General features: G+C 34.4%; 1 protein-coding gene across 1 annotated transcript in view; it reads left to right on the forward strand.

The window, feature by feature from the left end:
* The window catches only part of LOC129242115 (protein still life, isoform SIF type 1-like), a 125,045-nt gene that overhangs the window by 5,555 nt on the left and 103,459 nt on the right, over window positions 1-16,031 (forward strand). The window lies entirely within an intron of this gene.

Below are 16,031 nucleotides of genomic sequence, written 5' to 3' on the forward strand. Positions count from 1 at the left end.
GCGTATACGTACGTAAAGGTGTATGCATTCCCTGCAGGCAAGACTGCTAGTTTTGAATGAATTTTGCACCAATTTGCGTTGCATTTTAATACCTGCAACTGGTATTTTCAACATGGCGATGTTCTACCTAAATGTTGGTTGTAAGTCTGTGTATCATCAGCATACCAGCTAAAGAACTATTACGCTTATGCCAGTAACTGAACCAGTCCAGTATAGACCAAAATAAGAAATCACTAAATTTGGTCAGGTTGAAGAAGTAAATAAAAATTGATAAAGGAATGTTCCACAAACACTTTTTTATTATCACTTAAATATGATATCAAATTGTTTCCTTTCTTTAAATTTCTTGCTATTTTACTTTTAAAATTTACATATATAGGTACATTTAGAAATTTTTGTTTAATCTATAATTAAATGTAACAAATTATTAAATATTATTATTTACAAACATAACAGCATTAAAAACAGCAAGAATATTTGTTTTGCATGGAACGGGAAGTTGGCATATTGCAACTGGTACAATTTTAGCCACTCTCGAAATAGTTTCACCTCTACTATCCAATACCAGTTTATGAATTAGAGTTTTTGCCGATTGGTTCTGATTTTCTGTGTAGGGTTTTTATTCGCCTATACTTGTATATGTGTGTGTGCTTGTGCTTATGCAGAAGAGCGACAGCAGCTGTCCAAAATCCTGATGATGTTTGCTTTGCTTTTACGTGCGTCCGACAAGGTTCAGTGCAAAATTAAAAAATGCAAAATTAAAAAGAGATATGTAAATTTTAAAAATAAGTACTAAAAATTAAACAAATGGAAACTATGCAAAATTAATGCGGATGAGCGTTTTAAATTTGTAATTTTTTTCAAACATTAGTAATTATGAATTGGAATTTTTAAAAAATTCATTCAAAAGGGCTCATTGACAAGTGGCTTGTTTTAAACTATTTTAAATATAATATATGCCCGTTATGAAAAATATTTTACTAACTAATTTAACAGCTAATTTAATGGCAGTTACTCGTAATATTGAGTTGTTCATTGAATCACTGTCATTTCTTTGAAGTATTTGTAATATTCTATTTATTATATATGCGTATAAAAAAGCTTATTTCCTTTAAAAATTTATCGAAATCATGATTCATGCTATAGTCGTTGCTGTGACCTTTCATGTATTCCTTCAAATCCATTAATTTAGTTTGGCATTGCGAAAATTTCGATATCTTCATATCAACTCATCCCCCATGCCGCATATTGCTAGCATTGTAATACTGTGGAACACCTTTCTTAGGACCTCTCTGCAAAGTTGTGTGGTAGAAATTTTCAACATTTTATCACCATTAAAAACGATCTTATAAATCGTATACTTCGTTTGATGGTTAAGAGTTATAACGCTACGATGCTTCTAGGGCAAAAGGCGGCTATTTATTCATGGCCAAAAACTTCAATATTTAAATGAATCGATTCAAAAGTGTTTGTTTAATACAGGGTCCATATAGTTTTGTTCCCACGAGAAATCTTGAAAAAATTTCAGTATCATATCTCTGTGGCTTGAATTACCTTGGCTATGTTGCAAACTTACTTCCAAAGTCAATGTCATGCAGCCAAAGCAGTGCGTTTATCGAAAATAAGTCAAAAAAAGTTATCTTTCTGACTAAGCGTTTTTTCATGCCAGCAGCTATGTTAATAAGCAAAACTGCCACACCTTGGGATCAGAATACCGCACGTGATTGCCGAGGAGCCAAATGCATCCTCAGAGAGTGACAGCGCGGTGCGGATTTTGGAGCGGTGATTCCATTGGCTCATTTTGCTTTGAAGTGCTGTTAGAAACGCAATTTCCATGTCGTTGGTGAGCTCACAGTGGCATGAAATGTTATTTTTTGTGCTTGAGGATTGAAGAAGTCCATGTCCTTGGTTTCTGCAGAATGACGAGTAATACCATTCAGCCATAATCGAAAATTTTGAGCGTCAAGTTAGCTAATCGAAGCTGCGATTTGACACCGTTAGACTTTTTTTGTGGGAAGTTGAGAGGAGCCGACGTTATGCGAACAATCGTTTTACGATTGAGACCCTTAAGGTGAGCACGAGACGTTCATAAGTAGAGCTAGAAAACGTCCCCACGTTCTTGGAAAACTGGATTACTAGAGTGATCTACTGCGAAAGCAACAATAATGAAGTAGTATTTCATAAATAATAGAAATATTGGCTCTTTCGTATAAATGAATATTGATTTTTGTGCAATTCTTAAGATTTTCAAAAATAAATCACTAATGCCCCACCCCATTCATATTTACGGCAGTAAAGCTACAATATGGATCATTTAATTTTTTTGTTTGATTTGAAAAAGGCTGTGTACTTTGATGGAATACCATTTACTATTCAATTCTATTGCAAGTGGTCAATTTCTTTCTTCCGGCTTGATCGACAGAAGGGCCGATTGTGAATGAAATGCGTGTGGGAAAAACTTTTCTCTTGATTAGAATGCCTCAGTCTGCTAGATCAGTCCTTATGGCCTTAGAATAATAAATGAGAGGCTGGAATGTAGATGTTTATAGTGACTCTCAACTACTTCTACACAACTTAATTACGTGCCGAGACATATCGTAGTTGGACAATTTTAAGTGCACCGGGCCTTTCACTATCACTATTCATTTAGTGACAGTTGGACTAAAAATTCACTAGCCGTATAGTAACAGTGAAATTTGAAATGTACTATCTAAAGAAGTAGTGGTAGTGCAAATCTCGATTTAGTGCATTATGCCCAAGACTGAGCCATATGATGATTTCGTCCTAGTCAAACTTGTCGGTCCACAATTAGTTATCAGACACGTCTTTGAAACCGAAGGTTTTGCAAAAAAAGTATTTCACAATAAATATATTCGAAAAGGGTAAAACTATTTTGCTTGCAGTAATGTAATTGTGCATGCCCCAAAAATAATAAAAAAAAGGTTTCGTTTTTGATGCCAAACCAGTCAACAGATCATTTACCAACATTTTCATGCAAAGTTTTGCTATATCCCATATACGAAGATTTAGGGACTAAGCTAATAGGGGCAGTGCTTACCAACTATCCACCTCTCCGATTTCTGTGGCATGCTTTGCTCGAAACGATGACGTAATATCATCAAGGAAAATCGCTTTGAGCGAGAAAGTCACTGTTTATTTCAATTATGTAATGCTCTGATTTAGGTAGTAGGTTCACAATGAACTTAGTCTTATGTAGGTAGGGTGGCTGTCACAACGACACACTTAGACCTGTCGTAGATCCATTGTGATACCACTGGAATTTATCTTTACCCTGTGGGTTCCTTTCTAAACCATCTGGAAGCCTTAATAAATGAGCAAAGCTTGGGTAGTTTGAGATGCGCTATGTCCGCTACATCAGTTAAAAAAGCAGTTCCAAGAGTGCGAAGCCCTCTTCTGGCTAAGTCTTCACACTGACATAAAAGGTGTCTCTGACTGTTTCCTCTTCTTCTGTGTTAAAACAGCTTCTGTAGAAATCGTAGTATGGGAGTCCTAACTTTCTGGCGTGGTTGCCTACTAAACTATGACCAGTTAATACGCCTATCATGTACCAGGAATGCAGGGGAATTTTTCTAAAATTGAAGAGTCCCCTCTACGGTTCGTCCTGAGTAGATCAATTTATCTTAATCTGAGAGCAGTTTGTTTACCGAATTGCTGTATTGGTAATAGGTTGAGCATAATATTTAGTGCCTCTGTGAGTGTAGTCCTAAGGGCTCCGCAGATGCAAGGACTGGTCACTCCTTTTACATGTACCATGGTATTTTTAATATATAGGGTTTTTTAATAAGGGCGGGCAGATGTTGAAATGGAATAAAATGGCGCTTGCTGTGTGGCACGTAGCGCCCTCCTGCTGGAACCACATGTCGTCTAGGTCCATATGGTTCAATATGGGCCATAAGAACTTGGAAGGGCCACCACGTCTACCGAAAAAAGGGGCGCAATGCGCGCATCGTTTGCGTTAATGAACACTTATTTTGATAATAAAATTTTATCATTTGAACGTGCTGTTCAATCGTGTAACTTGCCATGATGATTTGGCGTAAACAACTGAATAATAAACAAAAGATTTGACAGATGTCACCAAAACAAAATGGCTGCCACAGTATACCGTATGTTAGGATTTGTCTTACTATCGCTGTGTAAAGCCAATGTACGATTGCCAACTTAGTCCTATTAACTTTTTACGAGAGTAGAGTGCTATTGTTGCTCTTTTTACTCCATCTTCGACATTTGACTTTCATCTGAGTTTTCTGTCCAATATTAAACCTATGTAGTGGTTACTAAATGACAGTGCCGTACCACTTACAAGGGGAGGAGTTATTTCAGGAATTATATGTTTCCTAGTAAATAAAATGAGTTCAGTTTTGTTAGGGTTGACGCTTAGCCCATTTGCTTTTGACCAGTTTTCAACCATGCTCAGTAAATCCTGCATGATTTCACAAAGTGTATTGGGAAATTTCCCTCTTACTACCGTTGCAACACGTTCCGCATAGTGTTGCGATCACAAACTTAGGCTTACTTTTTATATATGAATATCTTCATTTGATATTCTCAAAATATTTCCACTTTTCATAATCTGTAACGATCCGATGCAGATTTTCGTTTTTCATACCTGGCGAGTAAAAAACTAATAATATTTTTATATTTGTAGTTTGAAGTTACACAACTCGAGAAACTTCTAATTTTCGGAATTTAATGTCGTTTTCCGAGATTATTATCATAAAGTTATATGTTTTAATTTTTCAAGATTTTATTGACCATTTCTGGCACTAACGTACATTGCCTCAGCGATATTCGCTTTAGGAGATTGAAATATACTTGAAAAAATAAGAGAAAAAATGCTAATCATAGCCATGCCGTTGTCAAGATTAGAAAAAAAAAATCCTGTCCATTCACTGGTCACCCTAGAAAAAAAATGATTTCCATTTTTATTATTATATTTATTGCATATAAGGCCCATTTGACAGAAATCGGTATGGTGTTACTAAATCACTTAGGCGAAACTCTGCGTGGCCGTTATTTTCCAAGTTATTAGAATAGCGACACCCCCACACAACCAACACGTAAGGCTACAAAAAAAAAAAAACAATTTGGCCAGAATGGGTTGTCAGGGAGTCAAAGGCATTACTCAATCGGTTGAGGAAAAACTTCTCTCATTTTGATTACTGCAGAAGCTACAAGAATCGAGAACTGGAAAAGTATGTCAGTAATCTTTTCATCACTGCCCTACGTGGCATGCCAGATCAATGTCTTCTTCTTTCATAGCGTTACAACGCGGGGTGCGTCACAGCTTCCTTCAAAATGATCCTCCAAAGCGGTCTATCTTGAGCTGTTGCTTCGTGGTTACGTATTCCCAGCTTCTTAAGATTGTGTTCCATTGTGTCTATCCAACGGTTCCTCGGTCTGCCTTTGGCCTTTACGCCCATTAGCTTTCCTGTCAAGGCTTTCTTCACGGTACAGTCAACAGGCATACGGATCACATGACCTAGCGATCTTATGCGCTGCGCTGCGCTTTAACAAAACGCACAGCTGTCTCGTTCTCATTTAGATCGTTCAGTTCCGAGTTCAATCGGATTCTATAGGTACCATCATCCATTCTTATTGGGCCAAAGATCTTTCTTAAAATTTTTCTTTCCATGCGAGCAATCTGAGCACAATTATCAACCTTAAGAGTCCATACCAGCCAGATCAATGGGCTTGCATTTAAAACACAATGATTTAAAGTCAAGTCGCAGCTGCAGTGGTGTCACAATCGATCGCTAACGGCCACTTAGACTTGGTTTAAAGACCGACTGCCACTGCCACCTACCCACCTAATACCTCCTATCCACTTAAATTATCGGCTTAAACAATTTTAAGACATTAACTTCGCAAAACTATGATACTTTATATTAAACTTTGCCAAAAACCTTTTTCAAATTGTCTTGACGAATAATGGACGTCAATGCGTTAGTTATCATCAGCCGATACAAATTTTAATAATCGGCGCTTTAAAATATTATTTTAGTGCAATAAAATAGCTCGTTTTCCACAGTATTCTCAAAGCCCATTTGAATATTTGTCTATGCGAAAGTGTTTGTTTTTTATGGACTGTGTGGCCCCAGTCTCATTGAGAACCTATCATAATATTTATGTATTACTTATAAACAGAGCTTCGTCATAAATCTATTAATCACAATATTTGTTTTTTTATTTTCGCCATTTTCAGGTATCTTACATTGTAAAGAAATACGTTAGTATAACTCCATGTATCTTGTCTTTCCCTAATTATATATAATTTCATATTTTCCTTTTGTAAGTTCTTGTAAATCTTTTAATCATTCCTATTTGTTTCACACAATTTTCCACAAAATGGGTTCTTTACTTAACCAACCATAAAAAGGAACTGTGTCATTGCGGTTTAGTATTATTGCATAAATCTTACTCATTCTTTGTGCTTAATTTTCTGGTATCACATTTTCATGTATCCCTCGTTGTTTAAATAGATCTGGCATGTTTATTGTATCTATTTCATATACACGGAAACCCTAAAAGCACCTTTTAGACTTTCAACTTCCATAGCTAAATTTTAATTTTGAAAGAAAAACATTTGCAATACTGTTGTTGTACAATTTCAATCCCCAGTTGACAGGTACAAATTGTTTTTTACGAATTTTCTCACTACAAGAAGTTACATATGCAATATGAAAATGTAATAATAAAAAGCTACTCATAAAAAATATCTGCCGTTCGGAGTCGGCTTGAAACTGTAGGTCCCTCCATTTGTGGAACAACATTAAGACGCACGCCACAAATAGGAGGAGGAGCTCGGTCACACACCCAAAAAGGGTGTACGCGCCAATTTTATAAAGGGTGTTTTTTTAAGAGTTATAGGAAAGTTTTTCAAAAAAAAAACACAAGTAAAATTCAGAAAAATGCACGAAATTTTTATTTAAATCGATAATACAGTCCATATAATTTAATGTTTGAAGATTATTTCATGCAAAAGTTGACCGCGACTGCGCTTCAAATGGTCCATCCGCTTAATCCAATTTTAGCATAATCTTTCCAATGTTTCGGCATACTCTTTCCAATGAATCTCACATATAAATGCTTTAATGTTGTCTTCCAAAGCGTTAATTGAAGCAGGCTCATCTGAATAGACATGAGCTTTAACATAGCCCCACAAAAAATAATCTAAAGGCGTTATATCGCACGATCTGGGTGGCCAATTGACAGGTCCCGAACGGGAAATTAAAATGTTCACCGAACTCGTCTCTCAACAAGTCCATTGTTACGCGTGCTGTGTGGCTTATGGCACCGTCTTGCTGAAACCACATGCCATGCAAGTCAAGCTCTTGCATTTTGGGCAAAACAAGTTGGATATCATTTCGCGACAGCACTCACAATTCACAGTTACGTTACGATGCGCAGCATCTTTGAAGAAGTACGATCCAATGATACCTCCAGCCCATAAACCGCACCAAACTGTGACCTTTTCTGGATACATTGGAAGCTCTTGCAATTCTTCTGGCTGATCTTCACTCCAAAATCGACAATTCTGCGTATACGTACCTATTTATCCAAAAATGAGCTTCGTCGCTGAACACAATATTTCGATAAAAAAGTGGATCTTCGGCCAACTTTCCAAAAGTACATTCAACAAAAATTCTGCGTTGTGGTAGGTATTTTGAAAGGCTTCACACCTAAATCCTTTCGCAAAATTTTCCACGTTGTTGAGTAACAGAGGCCCAATTGCTCCGAACGGCGACGAATCGATAATTGATGGTCATCGTTAACACTGGCCGATACAGCTGTGATATTTTCTTCAGTTATCGTGTTGGTGATTTGATGTCCAATAATGTAAATTTGGTTCTAAATTTAGTCACAATAGCTCGAATAGCCGCTTCAGTGGGCCGATTAAACTGGCCATAAAATGAAAGAAGCGCGCGATAAACTTTCTTAACAGAACACGCATTTTTATAATAAAATTCAACGATTTGCAAGCGCTGTTCGTTTGTAAGACGATTCATGGTTAAATTATAGACCAAACTGAAGATGTTTGACAGTGAAAAAAAAAAAAAACACGAAACGTGCATCAGCTTTTTAAACCAACTGTTTAAAAAGATAATAGCTAAAAAATCACCCGTTTTAAATACAAGTATGTATGTAATAACGAAATAGTTCACTGCGCCTTACAGCGGCCTCAATTACAAAAATACGCTTCAAAAATGGCTCAAGTAAAATTTTTACAGCTGTATATCTCTCCGCGCACATATCCATAATTTTTTTGTACTAAACTCAAAATATATTTCCTTTCTATCGGTACGTTTTTTGATCCCTTCACACAAAGACGTTTTTCAGTTGCATAAAACATGCCGTTATTGTTTACTGCACCCACCTTCTTCGAAGATTGTCAATCGCTTCTATTTCTCAACAGTATCTTACTAAGTTTTCGCATTTATACTCGTACCGTAATTCGATATATTTTTTCTGTGTTGTCTACCCCCCTTTCACTAAATGTTTGTTAAAAACCAAAATTCCATCATTGCCATTTTTGTGAATTTTTCTGCGGTCCTTCGAACGTGTTATATAATTAAATTAATTATTGTCAGAACAACTTCCAAATTATCTTTATGTTTAAGTAATTTTATATGTTTGTAAATGTTGAAAATAAAAAATAGTTTATTTTGTAAATAAATTGTTTTCCAAACCGAATAAACACTAAATTATATATATTTATATTGTATTCTTTCATTCTTCTTCTCTTCTCCTTTCATCATTTTCGAAAAATTGTTAACCCTCATTCATAATTCGCATTTTCGCATTTAATTCTCACAAAACTAAAAAAAAAAAAATCACTCAACATACTTTACCCAAATTCGCTTCACACATCTGCTCACCCACTCTTCCACTCACCTTACTCGCTCTTGCTCAATGTAATTTTTATTATAACTTTAAATATATTTGTTCAAATCAAACTTTGAATTATTAAAAATTTATGTATATAAACTCAAACCTATGTATTAAAATATATTTCTCACTTATTGTAATTACTTATGCATAACTTGAAATCATTTCAATAATCGATTGCATTTTACGGTAACGCGTTCGGAATAATTATGACGAAATCATTATGAAATACTTGAAATTTCAAATTATCCTACCAAATCGTATACGCCGACGCTGCAAAATGAAATGCAAAAGAAAAATGCAAAACGATTTAAAACAATCGCACGTATCCTTTACTATAACACCCTCTCCTATCCCATACATCCTATGCCCGATGACGAGTCCTGAAGTTCGGCTGTTGCTTCAAGCCAGTCGCTCGATTCTCTCAATGTGTGCTCTCTCACACACAATCACAAGTCCCACAATATTCCATTTCCGCTTTTTTGAACAAAAAAAAACTCCACTGGCGGTTTTTTAAAATACTATACCTATATAATATTAAAATAAACAACTAACTAAAAAGCAAATTAAACAGTTAACAACATAAATTTCAATAATTAAAAATATTCCACGAAAAAAGTTGAATTACAATAACAATTAATAAATCAATAACACCAAACAAAGGAGTCAACACCAACACACGACACACACATTTGATTATAAACTTATTTTAGGTGTAGAAAAAATAGATTCTAAACTCAGGCAGGACTGAAGTTCGATAAAACTCGTATTCGGTTTTCAGTTTGATTAGAATTTTTAACAACCAAATAGTAATTGGGTTTGGAATACTTGGCATAAATTATAGGAACACCATACAATTCCGAATATGTATGTATGTATGTAGCAGAAAACGGCATATTTTAATAAATTTCAATAAGCGTGTACCATCTTTAAACTGGAATTGAAAACAAAAGAATGATTGGTCAAGATAGGAAACTTGAATTGTAAAATTAATTGCTTACCATAAATTATTCTTATTCTATTTATACACCATGACCCCGCTGCAACACCATGTACGAGTACATCCAATGAACTGAAATTTTAGCCACTTTATTTCGACATTATTTCCCTAAAACACGAATATTAGGTTTCATTACTTCAATAAACTTATGACTTCACATAATTCCCCATAAAACAATTGAGTTAAATGATCAACCAGTTTCAGTTTAAAAATATGATACGTTGTTATTGACGTCTGTAATTGCTGGAAGGAGTTAAAAAAGTTATAGAAGAACGGTTAATATGTACATACACATACATTAGAGCGGGTAAAGTCTTCTTGGCAAGGTTTCTAGCAGATGCGGATTATATAAAAAATTATAAGAAAAAAATACTACTAGAGTAAATCTGTAAAGTTCATTTCGAGCTTGCCCAAATTTTAAAAGAAGCTATTTATTTTAATTTTAATTAATACGAAGCTAATATAAGAATGAATCTTTCTATTATAAATAACTAAAACCATAGTATTATGAACGTTATTTTTTTAAAACAAATATGTACTTGGGAGCTTTTGGTGCAAATAATTTATTTCTTATATATATTTTTGATTTAAAGAACGCAATGATGGCGCTAAAGGGTAAATTATATATAATTTTTTAATAATGTATTATTTTTGCAAAAACGAAAATAAATAAATTTTTCAGGATTTCAAGAATTTTTTTTAATAATTACTATTATTTTTTATATTAATTAACAACGAATTTACAGTTATTGTGGTTTTAGATTATTTTTGCTTTCAGGAGGACCTGTATTTTAAGGGGCTAGAAATTGCCTTCAGAGTTATGTTCTAATGGATTTTTTTCTTAGAACTTTTTTGTATAATACTGTAGTATCCGAATCTGCTAGGAACGAAGTCGAGGAAAATAGTTCTATGCAAAATGACCCACCCTAATATACATATATTATAACTATACACACATATATATACATATAGATACTTTGTACAGGGTACCTACAAACTATATTTCAAGTTCGAGCACTTTATTCAGCGTTTCGGCAGCTGTTACAATATTCGTATATTTAAAAATTCTTAAGTGATTTTGATTTCATACCACAGCTATAGAACCATTAATAAAATTAAGAACGTAAATGAAGAATCTGTCAAAAATTGCTGTTCCGAAAATTTTTATATTTTTTGAATCATTAAAGTAGTTCAATTGATCCCGGAATGACAAAGTGTATTTAAAAAATTCAGATCAAGTCTAAACACACCAGTGCACGTTCATCCATCCGTTAAACTCAAAATATATATCTCTGTTGTAAGTTAAATGATAGAAAAACATCAACATATTTCAATTAAGTGGCATCCCTAGCACAACAAATGATATCCGTTTTCGATTTGTTTTGAGTAATCCTTAGACATCCAGACTCGACATAAACTACAAGCTGCTACACGAGGTACAGCATCACCTCGAGATAAATTTAGAAAAATCGTATTTAGTTCATATTCGGAATGTAAATATATTAGTTAGATGACAAAAAGTAATTAAAAAAAAAAGATTTCGCAATAGCACAGTCTTGGTGCCACTCAGCAAATCAATGAGAAAGAGCTGTTCCCCGTGTATGTTCATCGGGCCTATATTTCTGCCTTTGGTCTAAGGACTAGCAGTTTCTCGAAAAGTATCTCACTTAAGATGCTGTTTATTAAGATTTTTATAAACGAAATTTCTTTTATTTTCATTTCTTTTGAATGATTACTTTTCTGCTCTCTCAATTACTACTCGAGATAAGTTGCTTCACTTAAAGTTTCACCGAAAATCTCTAAGCGTGCACACGGGGTGTATTTGTAGAATGTCATTTATCATTTTTAAATCGTAGACCCTTTTATAAAGGGTGGTTAAGTTTTAAGGGCCGGTATAGATTTGGAATAAAATACAATTTTTTTAGGAAATTATTGTCATTTCTCTTCATTATGATAATACTGGTGTAGCTCAATTATATATGGAACAAAATATCGGCCAAATGGCCGCCACGGCCTCGGCGGCACACCTCCAAAGACCACCAAACGCAAATAGTTCCTTATCTAAAGGGTGGTTGAGTTTTAAGGGCCGGTATTGATTTTGAATAAATACAATTTTTTTAGAAAATTTTTATCATTTCTCTTTATTATGATAATACTGGTATAGCTCAATTACGTGTGGAACAAAATATTGGCCAAATAGCTGCCGCGGCCTCAACGGCACACCTCCATCCGTTGGTGTAAATTTTCGATGATGCTGAGGCATAATTGAGGTTCTATCCCGTTAATGTGCTGAATTATCTCATCTTTTAGCCCTTGAATTGTTACTGGCTTATCGACGTACACCTTTTCTTTAAAATAACCCCAAAGAAAGGAGTCCAACGGTGTCGTTGACGTTTAGGTGTGGTTCACATTCTACATCAGCCCTTGAAATTTAACCACCCTTTATATATATCAATAAATAGGTAATGGATTTTCATTCAAAATCTGAAGGAGTTTAATTTAAATTTGAAAAATAAGCTCGAACTTGAAAAACTCTGTATTATAAGCAGGTTATTAAGAAAGCTCCGTAGAAAATACTGTTTAAAAGAAAGAAAGAAAAATTACAATAAACATGAATATAGAAAAATGGGAATGTTCCGAACTCTTCAGGATTGAAAGCATAGTTAACATAAAAAGAAATACACGCGCATATATTTTTGTAAGAGAATTTTTGAAAAAAGGTGTGCATATATTTTTACATTTAATGCATTCATAATTGTATAAGAGAAGTAATAAAAATCTATTAACTGAAGATAAGAGAACAAACACCTAATTGGGCTACTTAAGTTTCTTAAAATATTATATCCGTAAGTATGCTAGGAAACAGTATATATTATAATAAATAGGTAGTAATGGAGGCAACAATCTTCTTACATAAGTTACACATATCCGTGTAAAGTGCAGAATAGATATCATGGAACAATGCGTTTAGTTCCTTTAGATGTTGAAAAATATATGTAGGTAGTTTTAATAGTGCTGCAGCTTTGAATCACTTTGAATCAACAATTTTACAATAGAAAACGAAATAGAAGGTAATTTGAACACTGTGTTGTACACAATGAGCGGACACTGCGAGGTGAACATTTAGTTTTTATATTCTAATAATACGTTGTTAATAATGAGCCGGCTAAATTGCCTCTGCTTTAGAATGTCTAATGACAGTTGGGGAATTATAATATTTTAGAGAAGTTCGGCCATTCGCGTAGAACGAACGTAGAATGTATTGAAACGCCTCGGCTTTATGTCTACAACAATCGACTGTGATCGGCTAGCTAACAGTGCGCGAATCTATGTTAACATTTGCTAACTGTTTTACATCATTCCTCAATACATAGTTGCTAATAAATAAAACGAACAAAAGTTGCTTCGGCTAGCCTCCGTGAATAAAAGTAGTGTTTCATATAGCACCAAACAGTGGGAACAGAGATGCAAAACCGAACGCTCTGACGTTTGATAATATCTTTGAACTTGTTTACAAAACCATTGACGTTCAATTAGCTTAATCAATTTTAATAAAAGAAAGACCAGTATATATTAAATTATCCTTAAATTACTGAAGTAAAACACATTGCTTTTTCAAAAGTCCACCAATATAATAAATATACTAGATATGTCTACATATATTTTTGTTAAATTCAGTTGCTTCTGATACATTTAAATATATGTATCTATTTATTATCTACCTATCTATAGGGTGGGCCATGTAAAATTTGCTTTTTGAATCCGCTATAAAAAAAAAAACTAATCAATTTTGTTTCAAACTTTTTTTTTATTTTGAAGATTAAACATTGTCATTTATGAATGAAAAATAATATCGTTCAAATGACTGCCACGACTGGCTTTACAGTAGGCCATTCGATCAACCCCATTTTTAAGCACATTTTCGATTGCTTGGGCTCCAATTACATGAATGGCAACTTCAATTTCGTGTTTTAAAGCATCAATCGTCTCTGGATTATTCGCATAGCATTTGTCCTTAACGGATCCCCTCAAAAAATAGTCCTAATAGTCCTTAAATCACAGCTCCGAGGCGGCCAATTGATATCGGAATTTCGGGTGATTTTTCGGTTCTCAAAAACGATAGCCAAAAGTTCGAGTGTAACTTTGGCAGTGTGACAAGTTGCACCTTCCTGTTGAAACCAAATGTCGGTCATGTCATTCTCTTGAATTTTTGGAAACAACTCGTTGAGCATGTCACGGTAACGCTCGCTATTTACTGTAACCGCGGCTGCTCGCCCATTTTCGAAAACAAATGGCCCGATGATGCCGCCAGACCAAAAACCGCACCAAATAGTGACTCGTTGTAGATGCATTTGCTTCTCTACAGTAACGTGTGGATTTTCTGAGCCCCAAATCCGACAATTTTGCTTATTGCCTAGCCACCGATGTGAAAATGAGCTTCATCAGAAAAGAAGAAGAAGACTGACCACTTTGGAAATAGGTTTTCAATATTTCCCAATTTTGTTCAAGCGTATAGCGTCCCATTTCGTAAATGTCAAACCTTTAAGTAAATTATGAATACATTTGACATGTCATTTGTGTTACCATTCTCAAAAAAATAGGTGGTTCAAAAAGCAAACGCTATATGGCCCACTCCGTATATATTCTGATAAAGTGTCAAAATTAAAATAAAATGAACAAAACTAAATAATCTTTTATGACTTTTGAAGAACATTTAACATACTCTTAAATTACAGCACACTAATTTGTATTTTAGCAACTCGATTTTTCAAGGCCTTGTAAACGATTTCTGTTAGTACCTCATGAGTGGCTCGGCCGAATTTTCATGCTAAGGATGTTTTAGATCATTGCACAATCGATCTTTAACGATTGTCTAAAAAACAAAAGTCTATCGGGATGAAATATTAGCTTTGAAACGGAGCCTAGCCGGCCGATGACATGATTGTGGAGCTTTGCGCGCAAGATATTTGCTTCATCCTGCTCACAGATCATCCAATCACAGATAATTTTACTTTTTGCTTTCTACTTTAGCCCTCAAAAAGATGGCTCTGTTACCGTATTGGCGTTTCCATTTGAAAAAAAAAATGAATTAATGTAAATACTACTCGAAAAAGCGCCAGATGTGCAACATTTTATTTGTGACATTCCAGGGAATGTAAGACGGGTTTCTTCACAAACATTTCTTCAATAAAGTCACACTTTGAGCAACACAGTATTCACTTTGAGGCGCTAAGTTTTCAATATTTTTTGACGTTTTGGAGACTAATTCATGTATCGGAGTTGTTATACTGGTTAACAGCCGAAACAGTCAGCACGAAAAATCAGAGGGGCCCACTATTTGGACCACCCGGTATATCCATGTATTCTAGCTGTCCACCGAGATGTAAACCTCACAACGTAATTTAAAATGAAACGTTTTAACGACATGTTTCAGCTTCGTTCCCTTATTTATTAGTAGCTAAATAAAATCAAAACTACCGAAAGGCTTTGCTACCAAAATTTTACTAATACCTACTTAGTTAAGTTTTTAATAGTTATATTGTTAGATGACATACATATGAGTAAAGACAATTATTAAAAACAAAGAAAGCCGAGAGCGAATAGATGTGTAAAATACTTCCCCGTCGATGATATTCAATTTACTTAGCCAGTTTTTATGTAGTAGCGGCACTGAAATCCGAACACTTGTGCAGCAGTCAAGTTTTTGATAGAGTCAATATTTTTGTCATAATTTTTGGTGAGATTGGTAGGTCGTGAAGAAAGTGGAAAAAGCCAAACCATAAAAAGTGAGTGAGAGTAACAAGGTCAAATTTTACGTTGCGAAAACTACATCTTTCGTGAAATTAGCGTGAAAGTTAAATTTAGTAAGATTGTAATGTTTCCTCAAATTAGTTTATATTTGCAAGCAGCTAAAATATTACATTAAAAATAAACTAATTGAAGGCTATTAAAAACTTGGAAAATAGCAAAATTAGCAGCTAGGATACATATGAATATATTTTTATTTTTAAAATTAATCTCAGCATAGATTTCTGGTGTGCAAATTGGCTTGATTTTTGAGTGTCCGAATTTTGGTATCGGTTGCTGTATAAGATGTAAAATTTCTTCACTGAGACATCTA

Source organism: Anastrepha obliqua, chromosome 3 (genome assembly GCF_027943255.1).
Source record: "Anastrepha obliqua isolate idAnaObli1 chromosome 3, idAnaObli1_1.0, whole genome shotgun sequence".
NCBI classification, from domain to species: Eukaryota; Metazoa; Arthropoda; class Insecta; order Diptera; family Tephritidae; genus Anastrepha; species Anastrepha obliqua.